At 41.5% G+C, this 14,747-nt stretch overlaps 1 protein-coding gene across 3 annotated transcripts in view; it reads right to left on the reverse strand.

The window, feature by feature from the left end:
• The window catches only part of LOC124006712 (tenascin-like), a 63,589-nt gene extending 49,881 nt beyond the window's left edge, over window positions 1-13,708 (reverse strand). Inside the window, exons 1-2 of one of the 3 annotated variants that reach the window (XM_046316820.1) lie at window positions 13,691-13,708; window positions 13,243-13,500 (exon numbers count right to left, since the gene is read on the reverse strand). The gene's annotated coding sequence lies outside the window, so the exon portion shown is untranslated. Of the gene's footprint in view, window positions 1-13,242; window positions 13,571-13,690 lie in introns of those variants that run through there. The other 2 variants (XM_046316821.1, XM_046316822.1) reach the window with 2 other exon arrangements.
• Window positions 13,709-14,747: the final 1,039 nt, after the last annotated feature.

Consider the following 14,747-nt stretch of genomic DNA (forward strand, 5'->3'; position numbering starts at 1 on the left):
CAACACTGGGGCCCCTCAGGGGTGCGTGCTTAGTCCCCTCCTGTACTCCCTGTTCACCCACAACTCTGTGGCCAAGCACGACTCCAACACCATCATTAAGTTTACTGACGACACAACAGTGGTAGTCCTGATCACTGACAACGATGAGACAGCCTATAGGGAGGAGGTCAGAGACCTGTCAGTGTAGTGCCAGGACAGCAACCTCTCCCTCAATGTGAGCAAGATAAAGGAGCTGATCGTGGACTACAGGAAAAGGAGGGGCGAACAGACCCCCATTAACATTAGAGCAGGAGCAGGTTGAGAGCTTCAAGTTCCTTGGTGTCCACATAACCAACAAACTAACATGGTCCAAGCACACCAAGACAGTTGTGAATAGGGCACGACAAAACCTATGCCCCTTCAGAAGACTGAAAAGATTTGGCATGGGTCCTCAGATCTTCAAAACGGTTCTACAGCTGCATCATCGGGAGCATTCTGACTGTTTGCATCACTGCCTGGCATGGAAACTGCTTGGACTCCGACCGCAAGGCACTATAGAGGGTAGTGCATACAGCCCAGTATGTCACTGGGACCAAGCTTCCTGCCATCCAATACCTCTATACCAGGTGGTGTCAGAGAAAGGCCCTAAAAATTGTCAAAGACTCCAGCCACCCTAGTCATAGACTGTTCTCTCTGCTACCACACGGCAAGCGGTACTGGAGTGCCAAGTTTAGGTCCAAGAGGCTTCTAAACAGCTTATACCCCCAAGCAATATGACTCCTGAACATCTAATCACATGGCCACCCAGACTCTTTGCATTGCCCCCCTCCCCCCTTTCTTTTACACTGCTGCTACTGTCTATTATTATCTTCGCATAGTCACTTTAATAACTCTACATACATGTGCATATTACCTCAAATGACTCTGTACCGGTGCCCCCTGTATATATCCTCGCTATTGTTATTTTACTGCTGCTCTTTAATTATTTGTTACTTTTATTTTTTTATTCTTATTCCCTTTTAATTTAATTTAATTAAAAGTTTTAAACTGCATTGCTGGTTAGGGGCTTGTAAGTAAGTATTTCACTGTAAGGTCTAACCCTGTTGTATTTGGCGCATGTGACAAATAAAATGTTATTATTAATATTTATTTATTATTATACATTTTATTTTATGTTGATTTACCTGCTTTAAGGAATACTTAGGATAGGATAAAGTAATCCTTCTCACCCCCCCTTAAAATATTTAGATTCACTATTGTAAAGTGGCTGTTCCACTGGATGTCATAAGGTGAATGCACCAATTTGTAAGTCGCTCTGGATAAGAGCGTCTGCTAAATGACTTAAATGTAATGTAAATGTAAAGTATGGTGGCGGATCTTTGATGTTATGGGGCTATTTTGCTTACACTGTTCCTGGGGCTCTTGTTAAGGTCAACGACATCATTAACTTTACCGAGTACCAAGTCATTTTTAGCTAAAAACCTGGGAGCTTGGCCGCAAGTGCATCTTCCAGGAATGCAATAACCCCAAGCAATAATCAAATTCCCCACAGTAAGAAAATATTTGTTATTAATTTGCCAGTTGACTTTCTTTGTCTCAGACTGTATATATTATTTTTCTGAGCAAATTAATCCATATGTGCAGCCTTGTAGCAGAAGAAGCATTTTGTCTTTCAGCTTGTCCAAAATAACAGTTGGTCAACACTTCAAATGTGCCGTCACGGGAGATCTAGATATCACGACCCTTCTCTTTTTATTCCCGTCTCATTATCCAGTAGACACTGTAACACTGTCTTTTGTATCTCTAACTCTATTAATTGATTCATTGGAAGTTGAGAGAGTCCATTGTCACTAATCCCTACCCCATACACACAGACACAGTCGATTTACTGTATATCGCACAAAGAAACGAAGAAAATTTAAAGAAAATCAAGCCAGTATGATCTGGTGTCTATAGCGTCTTCAGTACTAGCACGGAAATTCATAACATCATATAACCATTGGAAATGTTGGATGCAGCGTGGGAAGGTGTACCTCTTATGGAAAATGGTCACGAGAGGCGTAAACAGCGTGTCAGGACTTTAAAAAATTATAATTGTGATGCCATTAAGTAGTAGTAAACTTAACTCTACTTCACCCTAAGGTGAGTTTGAGATATGGCCTGCATTGCAGGGTCATATTGTAATGAAACAGCAGGTCTCGAAACCTCAACCTTCGAGCCCGAGGTCCGGCGCGCTATCGACTGTGCCGCAAAAGCATGCTCAAGCGGCAGAGTCGATTTCCTCGCTTATAAACCCAGGGTCGTCACAATATATTTCCTATATGATCTGAGAGGTCACATTATGTTCACAATGCACACCCAATGCAATTGAAAACCTTCACCTCTGAATTGTATCAATTTACAAATATCCACAAAATAAATCCCACAAAGAAGTGACAAAATAATATGGAAGCTCAACTGCAGTTGACAATAATGAGGATGCACATTGCCTCATGCGTTTTGTTTTAGTAACGTGTCTTTTTTTTTCTCTGCAGTAGATTTACTACTATTTGCCTCATTGGCAGATCCTCAAGAAAGTGAGAACAGTGAATAAAAAAGCTGGACATTTTCACTGGCCATTTGGAATCGTCTGCACCATGAGTCCCACGCGCAACTCGTTCCACAACCCCGTCTAGATGCCCCAGCAGATTTGTAGTGCAAAGCCCTGATATCAAAGTCTGTATGCGCTCGCTCTCTGACACAGATTCTGCATATGTAGGCAAAACTCCTGCCCCACACATGGCTGCATGGGTATTTTTAGATTATCAAATAAAATCAATGAATCCCTCCTCGTTATATCAGTTCATATGAGTAGTGCAGTCACGTTTTGTGTTTTTCCATACAGTGATGTCATTACATTATTCATTAGGATGTTGATCACAGTGACAAGCAGTCAGGGTAAGTAGGGTAGGCAGTGCTTACACTGTGATAATCTAAATAAACAAAGCTGATAGAAAATGTGTGTATACAGTTGAAGTCGGAAGTTTACATACACCTTAGCCAAATACTTTTAAACTCAGTTTTTCACAATTCCTGACATTTAATCCTAGTAAACATTCCCCGTCTTAGGTCAGTTAGGATGAACACTTCATTTTAAGAATGTGAAATATCAGAATAATAGTAGAGAGAATTACTTAGTTCAGCTTTTATTTCTTTCATCACATTCCCAGTGGGTCAGAAATGTACATACACTCAATTAATATTTGGTAGCGTTGCCTTTAAATTGATTAACTTGGGTCAAACATTTCAGGTAGCTTTCCACAAGCTTCCAACAAAAGGTTGGGTGAATTTTGGCCCATTCCTCCTGACAGAGCTGGTGTAACTGAGTCAGGTTTGTAGGCCTCCTTGCTCGCACACACTTTTTCAGTTCTGCCCACACATTTTTTTATATGACTGAGGTCAGGGCTTTGTGATGGCCACTCCAATACCTTGACATTGTTGTCCGTAAGCCATTTTGCCACAACTTTGGAAGTATGCTTGGGGTCATTGTCCATTTGGAAGACCCATTTGCAACCAAGCTTTAACTTCCTGACTGATGTCTTGAGATGTTGTTTCAATGTATGCACATAATTTTACTCCCTCATGATGCCATCTATTTTGTGAAGTGCATCAGTCCTTCCTGCAGCAAAGCACCCCCACAACATGATGCTGCCACCCCCTGTGCTTCATGGATGGGATGGTGTTCTTCGGCTTGCAAGCATCCCCCTTTTTCCTCCAAACATAACGATGGTCATTATGGCCAAACAGTTCTATTTCTGACCAGAGGACACGTGAATCAGACCTTCATGGTCGAATTGCTGCAAAGAAACCACTACTAAAGGACTCCAATAAGAAGCACGGAGGAGGTGTAATGTGTGGGGTTGCTGTAATGTGTGGGGGTGCTTTTCTGGTGAATTCTAAATAAATCAGTGATTTATTTAGAATTCAAGGCACACTTAACCAGCATGGCTACCACAGCATTCTGCAGTGATACACCATCCCATCTGGTTTGCGCTTAGTGGGACTATCATTTATTTTTCAACGGGACAATGACCCAACACACCTCCGGGCTGTGTAAGGGCTATTTGACTGAGAAGGAGAGTGATGGAGTGCTGCATCAGATGACCTGGCCTCCACAGTCACCCGACCACAACCCAATTGAGTTGGTTTGGGATGAGTGAAGGAAAAGCAACCAAAAGGGCTCAGCATATGTGGAAACTCCTTCAACACTGCTGGAAAAGCATTCCAGGTGAAGCTGGTTGAGAGAAGAGTGTGCAAAGCCGTCATCAAGGCAAAGGGTGGCTACTTTGAAGAATCTCAAATATAAAATATATTTTGATTTGTTTTATCACTTTCTTGGTTACTAAATGATTCAAACCAAATCGGGGTGGCAGGGTGGCCTAGTGGTTAGAGCATTGGACTAGTATCCGGAAGGTTGCAAGTTCAAATCCCGAGCTGACAAGGTACAAATCTGTCGTTCTACCCCTGAACAGGCAGTTAACCCACTGTTCCTAGGCTGCCATTGAAAAATAAGAATTTGTTCTTAACTGACTTGCCTAGTTAAATAAAGGTGTAGACCTTAGAGTGAAATGCTTACTTACAAGCCCCTAAACAACAAAGCAGTTAAAAGAATAAGAAATAAAAGGAACAATTAATTAATTCTAGAGCAGCAGTAAAATAACAATTGTGAGACTATATACAGGGGGTGTACTGGTTCAGTGTGTGGGGGCACTGGTTAGTCAAGGTAATATGTAGGTTGAGCTATTAAAGTCACTATGCATAGCTTTTAACAGAGAATAGCAGTGGTGTGAAAGAGGGCGTGGGCAATGCAAATAGTCTGGGTTGCCATTTGATTCAGGAGAAGCTGATTAGAAGCCTCTTGGATGTAGACTTGGCACTCCAGTACTGCTTGCCGTGTGGTAGCAGAGAGAAAGTCTATGACTAGGGTGGCTGGAGTCTTTGACCATTTTTAGGGCCTTCCTCTGACACTGCCTGGTACAGAGGTCCTGGATGGCAGGATGCTTGACCCTAGTGATGTACTGGGTCGTCGCACTATCCTCTGTAGTGCGTTGCGGTCGAAGGCCGAGCAGTTACCAAACCAGTCAGGATGCTCTTGATAGTGCAGCTGTAGAACCTTTTGAGGATCTGAGTCTAGGTCCAAGAGGCTTCTAAACATATTTCATATGTGTTATTTCATAGTTTTGATGTCTTTACTATTATTCTACAATGAAGAAAATAGTAAAAATAAAGAAAAACCCTTGAATGGTACTCTGTATAATAAAAAAATCTTTATTTTTTTTATGCTCAAAATCCCAAAATGTGCTGAAACAGCATTAAAACTTCAGGACAGGCACCAGGGAATTCATGTCTTCATTTCCATCCATTCAAATCTTTCACGCATGCGTCTGTTCCTGACTCCAGTCATTGTTAATGGACAGGGTCAGCACAGGCTGCTTTGCGTGTCTTGATGTAGATTCATTTGTTGCATTGTGTCGATTTCATATTTTGCGCATGCATATTGCCTAAACATGTTGCGTTGGTAGACTTGGGGAAAGCTCTGCACATTTGGGCATGTCTACATCATTTTGAACTTGCATCCCTTGAACTCAAAACAACCAGACAAATGTCCACTATACTGCACCTCAAACAATTTTCCAAGTTGGAATTATGTAAAACGCCGTTTGGAGGGTTCGAAGATTGGAACGTCAACTATAATGACAGTTAAGACCAGACAGAGGCAGCGAATCTACAAGATTCAACTTTATTCATGACAGACAACCACCATCTCCCTCACTGCTAGCTGTCGGGAGAACAGTGAGTACTGGACTGTCCACTTAAACGTCTTTACCAATTAGTACTTTTTACCAGGACTTTTGCACATCTTGGACATTTACTTTTGTATTTACGTAACGGTAATGGGGCTTCTCCCGCCACTCAATGTGGGCCCAAGCCTTGGCTTCTACAAGATGGCTGCGACTAACAACAACGATTCTCTAAGTGTGTGACTGCATGAGGGTGCATGAGGATTCTGCTCTCCGACCGTCTGAATGCCCTAATGGGTGGAGCTGCCTGTATTTTGCATGGGAGAACTCTGCTACCAGCTACTGTTTGTGTGTGTATGACTTTTAGTGAAAATGAAACCAAAGGAGACCTTGGGAATGCGTCTCCCACACGACCGTGGGCCGTGTCCATGCAGAATAAAATAACGGACGTGGTTCCGCTGTGACTTCTACATTGCTGTCAGCAAGAGGTTCACCCTGAAGGACAGACGAATGGACTTCATTTACCTAAATTCATTTTCCTTTGCAATTTGCGGGTTAGTTGTTGAATGAACATGAGAATAGACAACACCCCTTTGATGCATTTCATTTATCTATAGTTACATTTGAACGAGACACCTTTTTGACGTTTTGATTGGCATTTTTCAGTCATTTTGATTGTTGATATGGACATTTCGTTAGAACGTTATTTATTATTATATGTGTGTAAGAATATTTCACATAATATTATTGTGTGTGTGTCATTCTGGTTGTTGGGGCTATCTGTTCTATGGTGAACTTGGGTTTCATCAAGGTTTATTTGTGTGTAAATCTGACTTTGCAATTCAGCCACCAACATCACCGCACGTCACTGGTATATCAAAGGTTCCGGTTTCGTTCTCTGGTAAATCTAAGGCGGATAAACAGTAGAGAAGGATGAGATGAATTAAAAATACCGATTTTCACCTGAATTGTGTTCGCCTGAATCTACATGTTGAACAATAGTTTGAAAGAGAGCATACAGCAGGCTAGACATGATTGCATATGTACCAAAAATCTAAAGCACCACTCACCAAAAATGTTTAGCTCATCTAACAGATTTACACTGCTAATGGTAAGTAATGGTAACCAGAGACAAAAACTGCATATTTGAGGTGTCAAGTTATACCGTACCTATTCTCTCTTCTGTACTGAGTGGAGTTCAAACTGAGAGGGTAATACCTTCTCCAAAGGCAGGACGGACCCTGAGGCAAGGGGCCGGTCACTAAACCAGCTGTCTCCCTTGCAGAGGTCTGTCCATCCCCATCACCCATCCCGCCCAACAGAGGAATTTCCCCATTCTCTCTGTTATAGGCTGACAGCAAGGATTTTGAAATGTACTAAACAGTTAATTGACTACTGTAAAACTTAAATTAAACACGTAAATTAAATGCAGTCTGTCCCCTTTAATAGCCAGGTGACGGCACACATTTAAGCAAATAAATGCCTGTTTCAAATAAATGCAGAGTTTAAAGGAATTGTTTATGAGATTACCATTAATTACCATGCATTGTTTACAATGTTTCATGTTTGATTTATTACATTAAATAATTCAGTATTGACACACAAAAAAAGATGTCAATCATCTGTTTTTATCAAGAAACTGCTAGCTATAGGCTGCTAACAGAGGAGAACTGCTAGCTATTGGCTGCTAACAGAGGAGAACTGCTAGCTATTGGCTGCTAACAGAGGAGAACTGCTAGCTATTGGCTGCTAACAGAGGAGAACTGCTAGCTATTGGCTGCTAACAGAGGAGAACTGCTAGCTATTGGCTGCTAACAGAGGAGAACTGCTAGCTATTGGCTGCTAACAGAGGAGAACTGCTAGCTATTGGCTGCTAACAGAGGAGAACTGCTAGCTATTGGCTGCTAACAGAGGAGAACTGCTAGCTAACTGTCAAGCACATAAACAGTCAACTTCGGAAGTACAGACCCCCAGAAAAAGTATGATTACTCGAATGGCTAAAGTAAGAACTGTCGAAAATGCACAGGCTTCTGTCAAGGATTATTATTATTTTTAAATAGAAGCCTACTAAGACTAAAATAAATGTGACAAAGTGTGTAAACGATGACAAATTAGTGCAGGAAATGAAGAAATTGTTTAAAATGCCGGAAGTGAATGCTGGAATTAGACAATTAACTATGCAAATGAGCAAAAGCTGTGTGCATTAAGCCAAGGAAATAGACGCCTACCTCAAATAGAAGCCTGTCTCTAATAAGCACCTGTTGTGTTCAGTGATTTAGTAAATAAACACCTGGGCTATTATTTAAAGTTTTATGTTAATAAAGCGATTATAGTGGATATAGTGGAGTGATTAGTAGATTATTTAGAACACTGCTGAGAACAGTTCGTATTATTATTACACAGCCTTAATGTGTCCATCAGGACCACAGAGTGTAAACCCGAGAGGAGCTGTAGTTCATGAAAATCAACCACTCACACAGCATGGAGGGATTTCAATTAAGCGGAGCAAATGGATTTGGAAATAAATGGACAAGCGGTGTGCCTGTTTTTATCTCACAACTCACACTGGAAAAGAGAGCATCAAAGGCTGCTGCTCATGCTGCGTAATCTAATATAAAATTAGACCATCATTGCGTCGCCCACAGATGGACAATTATTCACAAGACAGCAAAGATTGTATTCAATTGTATTTTTTTGATGCATGGGAATTATAATAATGGTAGGCTAAGAAAAACATTAAAACATAGGCCTAATGATAAAACCGATGCATTTGCCGTTGGTAAGGAGTTCCCATAGCAGCATGTAGCCTAATATGTTTCTTTAACTTGTATTATTCAGACCTTTAGCAGGATATGTCTCTCCTTTTCTGACATTATTGGTTTATTCGCGCTACTCAACAACTATTAGGCTACCGTTTATCCATCGCTCATTCAATAGACAAGCATGCTCGAAAGTAAACAGACTGGTAGCCTATTTAAAACATGTGACAGTGTGGGTAGGCTACAGAATTGCTGTGCGATAGGAGCGCGACATCATACCCTATTTAATCTCAGATCTTATTTTTTATATTTTTTATTTCACCTTTATTTAACCACGTAGGCCAGTTGAGAACAAGTTCTCATTTACAACTGCGACCTGGCCAAGATAAAATCAAAGCAGTGCGACAAAAACAACAACACAGTTACACATGGGATAAACAAACGTACAGTCAATAACACTATAGAACATCTGTAAACAGTGTGTGCAAATGGAGTAAGGAGGTAAGGCAATAAATAGGCCAATAGTGGCGAAGTAATTACAATTTAGCAATTAACACAGGAGTGATAGATGTGCAGATGAGGATGTGCAAGTAGAAATGCTGGTGTGCAAAAGAGCAGAAAAAGCAAAAAAAACAAATATGGGGATGAGGCAGATAGTTGGTTGGATGGGCAATTTACAGATGGGCTGTGTACAGCTGCAGCGATCGATAAGATGCTCTGACAGCTTGAAGTTAGTGATGGAGATAAATATCCAGATTCAGTGATTTTTGCAATTTGTTCCAGTCATTGGCAGCAGGCAACTGGAAGGAAAGGCGGCCAAAGTAGGTGATGGCTTTGGGGATGACCAGTGAAATATGCCTGCTGGAGTGCGTGCTACGGGTGGGTGTTGCTATGGTGACCAGTGAGCTGAGATAAGGCGGAGCTTTACCTAGCAAAGACTTATAGATGATCTGGAGTCAGTGGGTTTGGCGACGAATATGTAGCGAGGACCAGCCAACGAGAGCTTACAGGTCGCAATGGTGGGTAGTATATAGGGCTTTGGTGACAAAACGGAATGCACTGTGATAGACTGCGCCCAATTTGCTGAGTAGAGTGTTGGAGGCTATTTAATAAATGACTTCGCCAAAGTCAAGGATCCGCAGGATAGTCAGTTTTACAAGGGTATGTTTGACAGCATGAGTGAAGGAGGCTTTGTTGTGAAATAGGAAGCCGATTCTAGATTTAATTTTGGATTGGAGATGCTTAATATGAGTCTGGAAGGAGAGTTTACAGTCTTGCCAGACACCTAGGTATTTACAGTTGTCCACATATTCTAAGTCCGAACCGTCCAGAGTAGGGATGCCAGTTGGGCGGGTGCGGGCTGCAATCGTTGGAAGAGCATGCATTTAGTTTTACTAGCATTTAAGAGCAGTTGGAGGCCATGGAAGGAGTGTTGCATGGCATTGCAACTCATTTAGAGGTTTGTTAACACGGTGTCCAAAGAAGGGCCAGATGTATACAGAATGGTGTCGTCTGCATAGAGATGGATCAAAGAATCACCCGCAGCAAGAGCGATATCATTGATATATACAGAGAAAAGAGTCGGCCCGAGAATTGAACCCTGTGGCACCCCCATAGAGACTGCCAGAGGTCCGGACAACAGGCCCTCTGATTTGACACACTGAACTCTATCTGAGGAGTAGTTGGTGAACCAGGCGAGGCAGTCATTTGAGAAACCAAGGCAGTTGAGTCTGCCGATAAGAATGCGGTGATTGACAGAGTCGAAAGCCTTGGCCAGGTCGATGAAGACGGCTGCACAGTATTGTTTTTTATTGATGGTGGTTATGATATCGTTTAGGACCGTGAGCGTGGCTGAGGTTCACCTGTGACCAGCTCAGAAACCTGATTGCATAGCGGAGAAGGTATGGTGGGATTTGAGATGGTCGGTGATCTGTTTGTTGACTTGACTTTCGAAGACTTTAGAAAGGCAGGGCAGGATGGATGTAGGTCTGTAACAGTTTGGGTCTTGAGTGTCTCCCCCTTTGAAGAGGGGGATGACCGTGCCGCTTTCCAATCTTTGGGAATCTCAGACGATACAAACGAGAGGTTGAACAGGCTGGTAATAGGGGTTACGACAATGGCGGCGGATAATTTTAGGAGGAGATGGTCCAGATTGTCTAGCTCAGCTGATTTGGAGGGATCCAGATTCTGCAGCTCTTTCAGGACATCAGCTTTTTGGATTTGGGTGAAGGAGAAGTGGGGCGGGAGGGCATTGAGTTGTGGACTGCTGTAGCCTTTCATCTACATTTAAATAGTTCAAGGAGACAATCAATCTTGCAGAGTGAGTGGCCAGTGTTTGGGACTCTCTACAGGTGGGTTCATGCATTTCCTGTTTGAAAAAGTCACTGCAAAATATGAAAACATTCTGCCCACACCTCTAAAAACGCTTTTGTTTAAAAACTGTCACGGCCCTGTTCCAACATCTCCAAATCATACAGCAAATGAGGACGTTTTTGTTACCACAAAAGGTGAATGGAGGGCGCTTTCCAGGCGGGTTGTAAATGCCTGTTCACGAGCGCACAAATATAATATGGCTTTGATTTATCAATGAAAACATGTGTATACTAAATGTTGTGTGCAACTGTTTGATCAATCCCATTAATATGTTGTACACTCAAATCTTAGAATCTCCACTTACGCCAGAATTTAGTGAGAAATGTACGGTTGCTAAATGAGTCCCCAGGTGATCAAAGGTGTGCATGTTCTATCACTCATCAGTCAGTCAACGCAGCTAATGCTCTCCTCATTCTGTCTGTCTTCCAATCCTCCATCTCTATCACGCAGACCCAGCCTTGGTTAAAACTGGTAAACCCAGAAGTTGCAGCATGCATAAGGAATGTTAATATCATTCCCTATAAACCATAATCGGTGCCCTTTAGCGAGCAATGAGAGCCGTCTTTCACTAAATAAAGAACAGAGCCCGGCAGAAGGAAAACAATAAAGCTGCAGTTTTTGGATAAATATTATCACAGGACTGAATACTTATTGAGTTCATTCTGCTTCTTGCCCATTTATTGCCAAAGTACATTGGCTTCATAGAATGAATTAGTAAATGTATGATAAATTCATTATTCCACATCTGTTTATTCATATTCCATACACAACGTGCAGGTAGCCTATCAATTGGAGCATTGGACCAGTGGCCTAAAGGTTGGTAGTTTGAATCCCAGAAGCAACTAGGTGAAACATCTGTCGATCTGCCCTTGAGCAAGGCACCTCACCCTAATTGCTGCAGGGTTGTCGTTAATAATGGCTAATCGCCAGTGCTGGAATAAGTACCCAACTGTCATACTTGAGAAAAAGTAAAATGACCTTAATAGAAAATGACTCAAGTAAAAGTAAAAGTCACTTGAGTAAAAGTCCAAAGTATTTGGTTTTAAATATAGTTAAGTACCAAATGTAAATGTAATTTATGCAATATACTTAAGTATCAACATATAAATCATTTCAAATTCCTTATATTAATAAATCAATTAGGCACATTTGGGGAGTCTTGACTCAACATTTTGAACAGATATGCAATGGTTCATTGGATCAGTCTAAAACTTTGCAAGTACACTGCTGCCATCTAGTGGCCAAAATCAAAATTACGCCTGGGCTGGAATAATACATTATGGCCTTTCTCTTCCATTTCAAAGATGATGGTCAAAAAAACACGTTTTTTTCTTTTACCAGATCTAATGTGTTATATTCTCCTACATTAATTTCACATTTCCACAAACTTCAAAGTATTTATTTTAAATGGTATCAAGAATATGCATACTCTTGCTTCAGGTCCTGAGCTACAGGCAGTTAAATTTGGGTATGTTATTTTAGGCGAAAATTGAAAAAAAGGGTCAGATTCTTAAGAGCAAACCAGACGGCACCATTTTCTTGTTTTTTAAATTTACGGATAGCCAGGGGCACGTTCCAACACTCAGAGATCGTTTACATTTTTATTTATATTTTTTATTCTTCCGTTATTTAGAGGCAGATCAGAGGCAGTAGCGATGACCAGGGATGTTCTCTTAATAAGCTTGTGAATTAGACCATTTTCCTGTCCTGCTACGCATTTAAAATGTAACGAGTACTTTTGGGTACCATGGAAAATTTATGGAGTAAAAAGTACATGATTTTCTTTAGGAATGTAGTGAAGTAAAAGGAATGTTGTGAAGTAAAAGTAAAAGTAAAAGTAAAACTAGTCAAAAATATAAATAGTAAACATAAGTAGTACTTTCAAGTATTTTTACTTAGGTACTTTACACCACTGCTAATCCCTGGCCATGACCCCCCTCTCTGAAAGTGTCTCGGGGGAGTAGGATATGCAAAAAATTCAACATTTCCATTTCACACCACACACTTGTACTTTTTGACGTTATTCAAATACCTTTAAAGACGTCAAAATGAATTAGACAATTTAATTGAGTATGATATGAAGGGTTTGACCTTAATAACCCCCCAAAAAATCAACAAATAATGTAATCTAATCTCCAGGAACAATTAAACACATTCCTTTTAAATCTCACATGGTTTGAGCACGTCATCAATAACCACAACTGTCAAGAAGATGGAAAAGATCTCATTTGCAATTTCAAAATAAGGACACAGTAATCATTAGTCACAAACTATCCAAATAATAGCAGCAACTCATTCAAAGATCCAAGATCAGTTTCATGCAGATAAATCAATCAATCTCTCATTCTTACCTTTAGCAGACCAGACAGTTCAGAGCTACTACACCACAGCCTTTGGCAGCTCACACGAATTGCCTCATTGGAACCCAACACTTTCAGCAAAGGGGGATGAAAGGATGTCCACCTTGAAGGCAGTTCCGCCACCTCTCTCCTTGTTTTCTAACCAGATGACACTTCTATTCCAAAAAAAAATCAATTTTCTCACTGTTTCTTCTGCCCTGACAGCTCAGCCTACTGCTCTTGTCACCGAGTCTGAGCACCGAATCAGAGCTAAAGAGAGAGAGAGTGGGAAAGAAAGAGAGAGGAGGAGAAAATGCCTTTTAAACTGAGAGAGGAGCCTTCTGTTCAAACCCCCATTCCTCAACTACAGCCCTTAAATAGCAGACACGTTCCCTCCCTCCCTCCCTCCCTCCCTCCCTCCCTCCCTCCCTCCCTCCCTCCCTCCCTCCCTCTTTCTTACTGTTGGATGTAGCTGGACTGCTGCCTTGAAGTGGGATGCCGTTGTTCCTACTGGCAACGCCATACAAAGAGTGAAAAAGAGGGAGAGAGTGACTGTGTGGAAGAGAAAATTAGACGGAGCAAGACAGGGGAATGAGGGAAGGAGGGAGGAAGTCATTATTTTGAGGGGTCACAGTAAAGACGTAGAGCAGTACTACTGTATAGGCAAAGTTAGTCCAAATTCAATCTGGTAACAAATACAAAGGGGTTATTAAACGTGTCTGATGAATATCTAAGACACAAAGCAACACATCTATGAATGCATGATTGTCCTCCATTCATTATGTTGAAAATCCTACCCATGACACACCAACTGCCTCATTGACCTGTGACAAAGCAGGGCTTTCAATGGCGCCGTGGCAACTAGTGTCCATTCCCACTGACCACAGGTCGCCAGGCAATTCCTCAAACACAAAAACAGACAGACAAACCGGCCGACAGACACACCAGGCGGCAGCCAAGGTTGGTTCTCCCTCTGACACGCCCACTGCTCATCTTCTCCCTCCTTGGTGTGTAGCTGCCCCTTATAAAACAACCAAAATCTATCAGGACAAAATCAGGTTAAAATTATAGGTGATTTTCTTCCCTCGTCATCTCTGGTCCTGAGGTGTTTTCTGTCTGACAGAGTTAGACTTTCATTAATTTAACAGATGCTGTGTGACTGAAGAAGGCAGGAAACAGACACATTTCTAGCTGTTTTGTCGAAGCATCGGGGAATGGGGTAAAAGCCGAGTTTATGGGAATATGACTGGTGTTTGGTGTCGGTGATTTGGGCTGTAAAATGCAACCCAGCCAACCCCCATATACTGTATAAGTCCACATCCGATGGACACAGTTAGTTGACATGTAAAATGCTGGGTAGGTCACATGCCATTAGGACAGTATATAGTATTGTAAATGTAGGCTAAGTCTTAGGAGGGTCACTGTAGTTCATTTATACTGTAGTTTATTTATTTATACAGTATATTTAGGAGGGAGACATTAGGCAAAAGGAGATTGAAATGTAATTGATAACTTTT

The sequence above is a fragment of the Oncorhynchus gorbuscha genome, linkage group LG20 (genome assembly GCF_021184085.1).
Source record: "Oncorhynchus gorbuscha isolate QuinsamMale2020 ecotype Even-year linkage group LG20, OgorEven_v1.0, whole genome shotgun sequence".
Classification (NCBI taxonomy): Eukaryota; Metazoa; Chordata; class Actinopteri; order Salmoniformes; family Salmonidae; genus Oncorhynchus; species Oncorhynchus gorbuscha.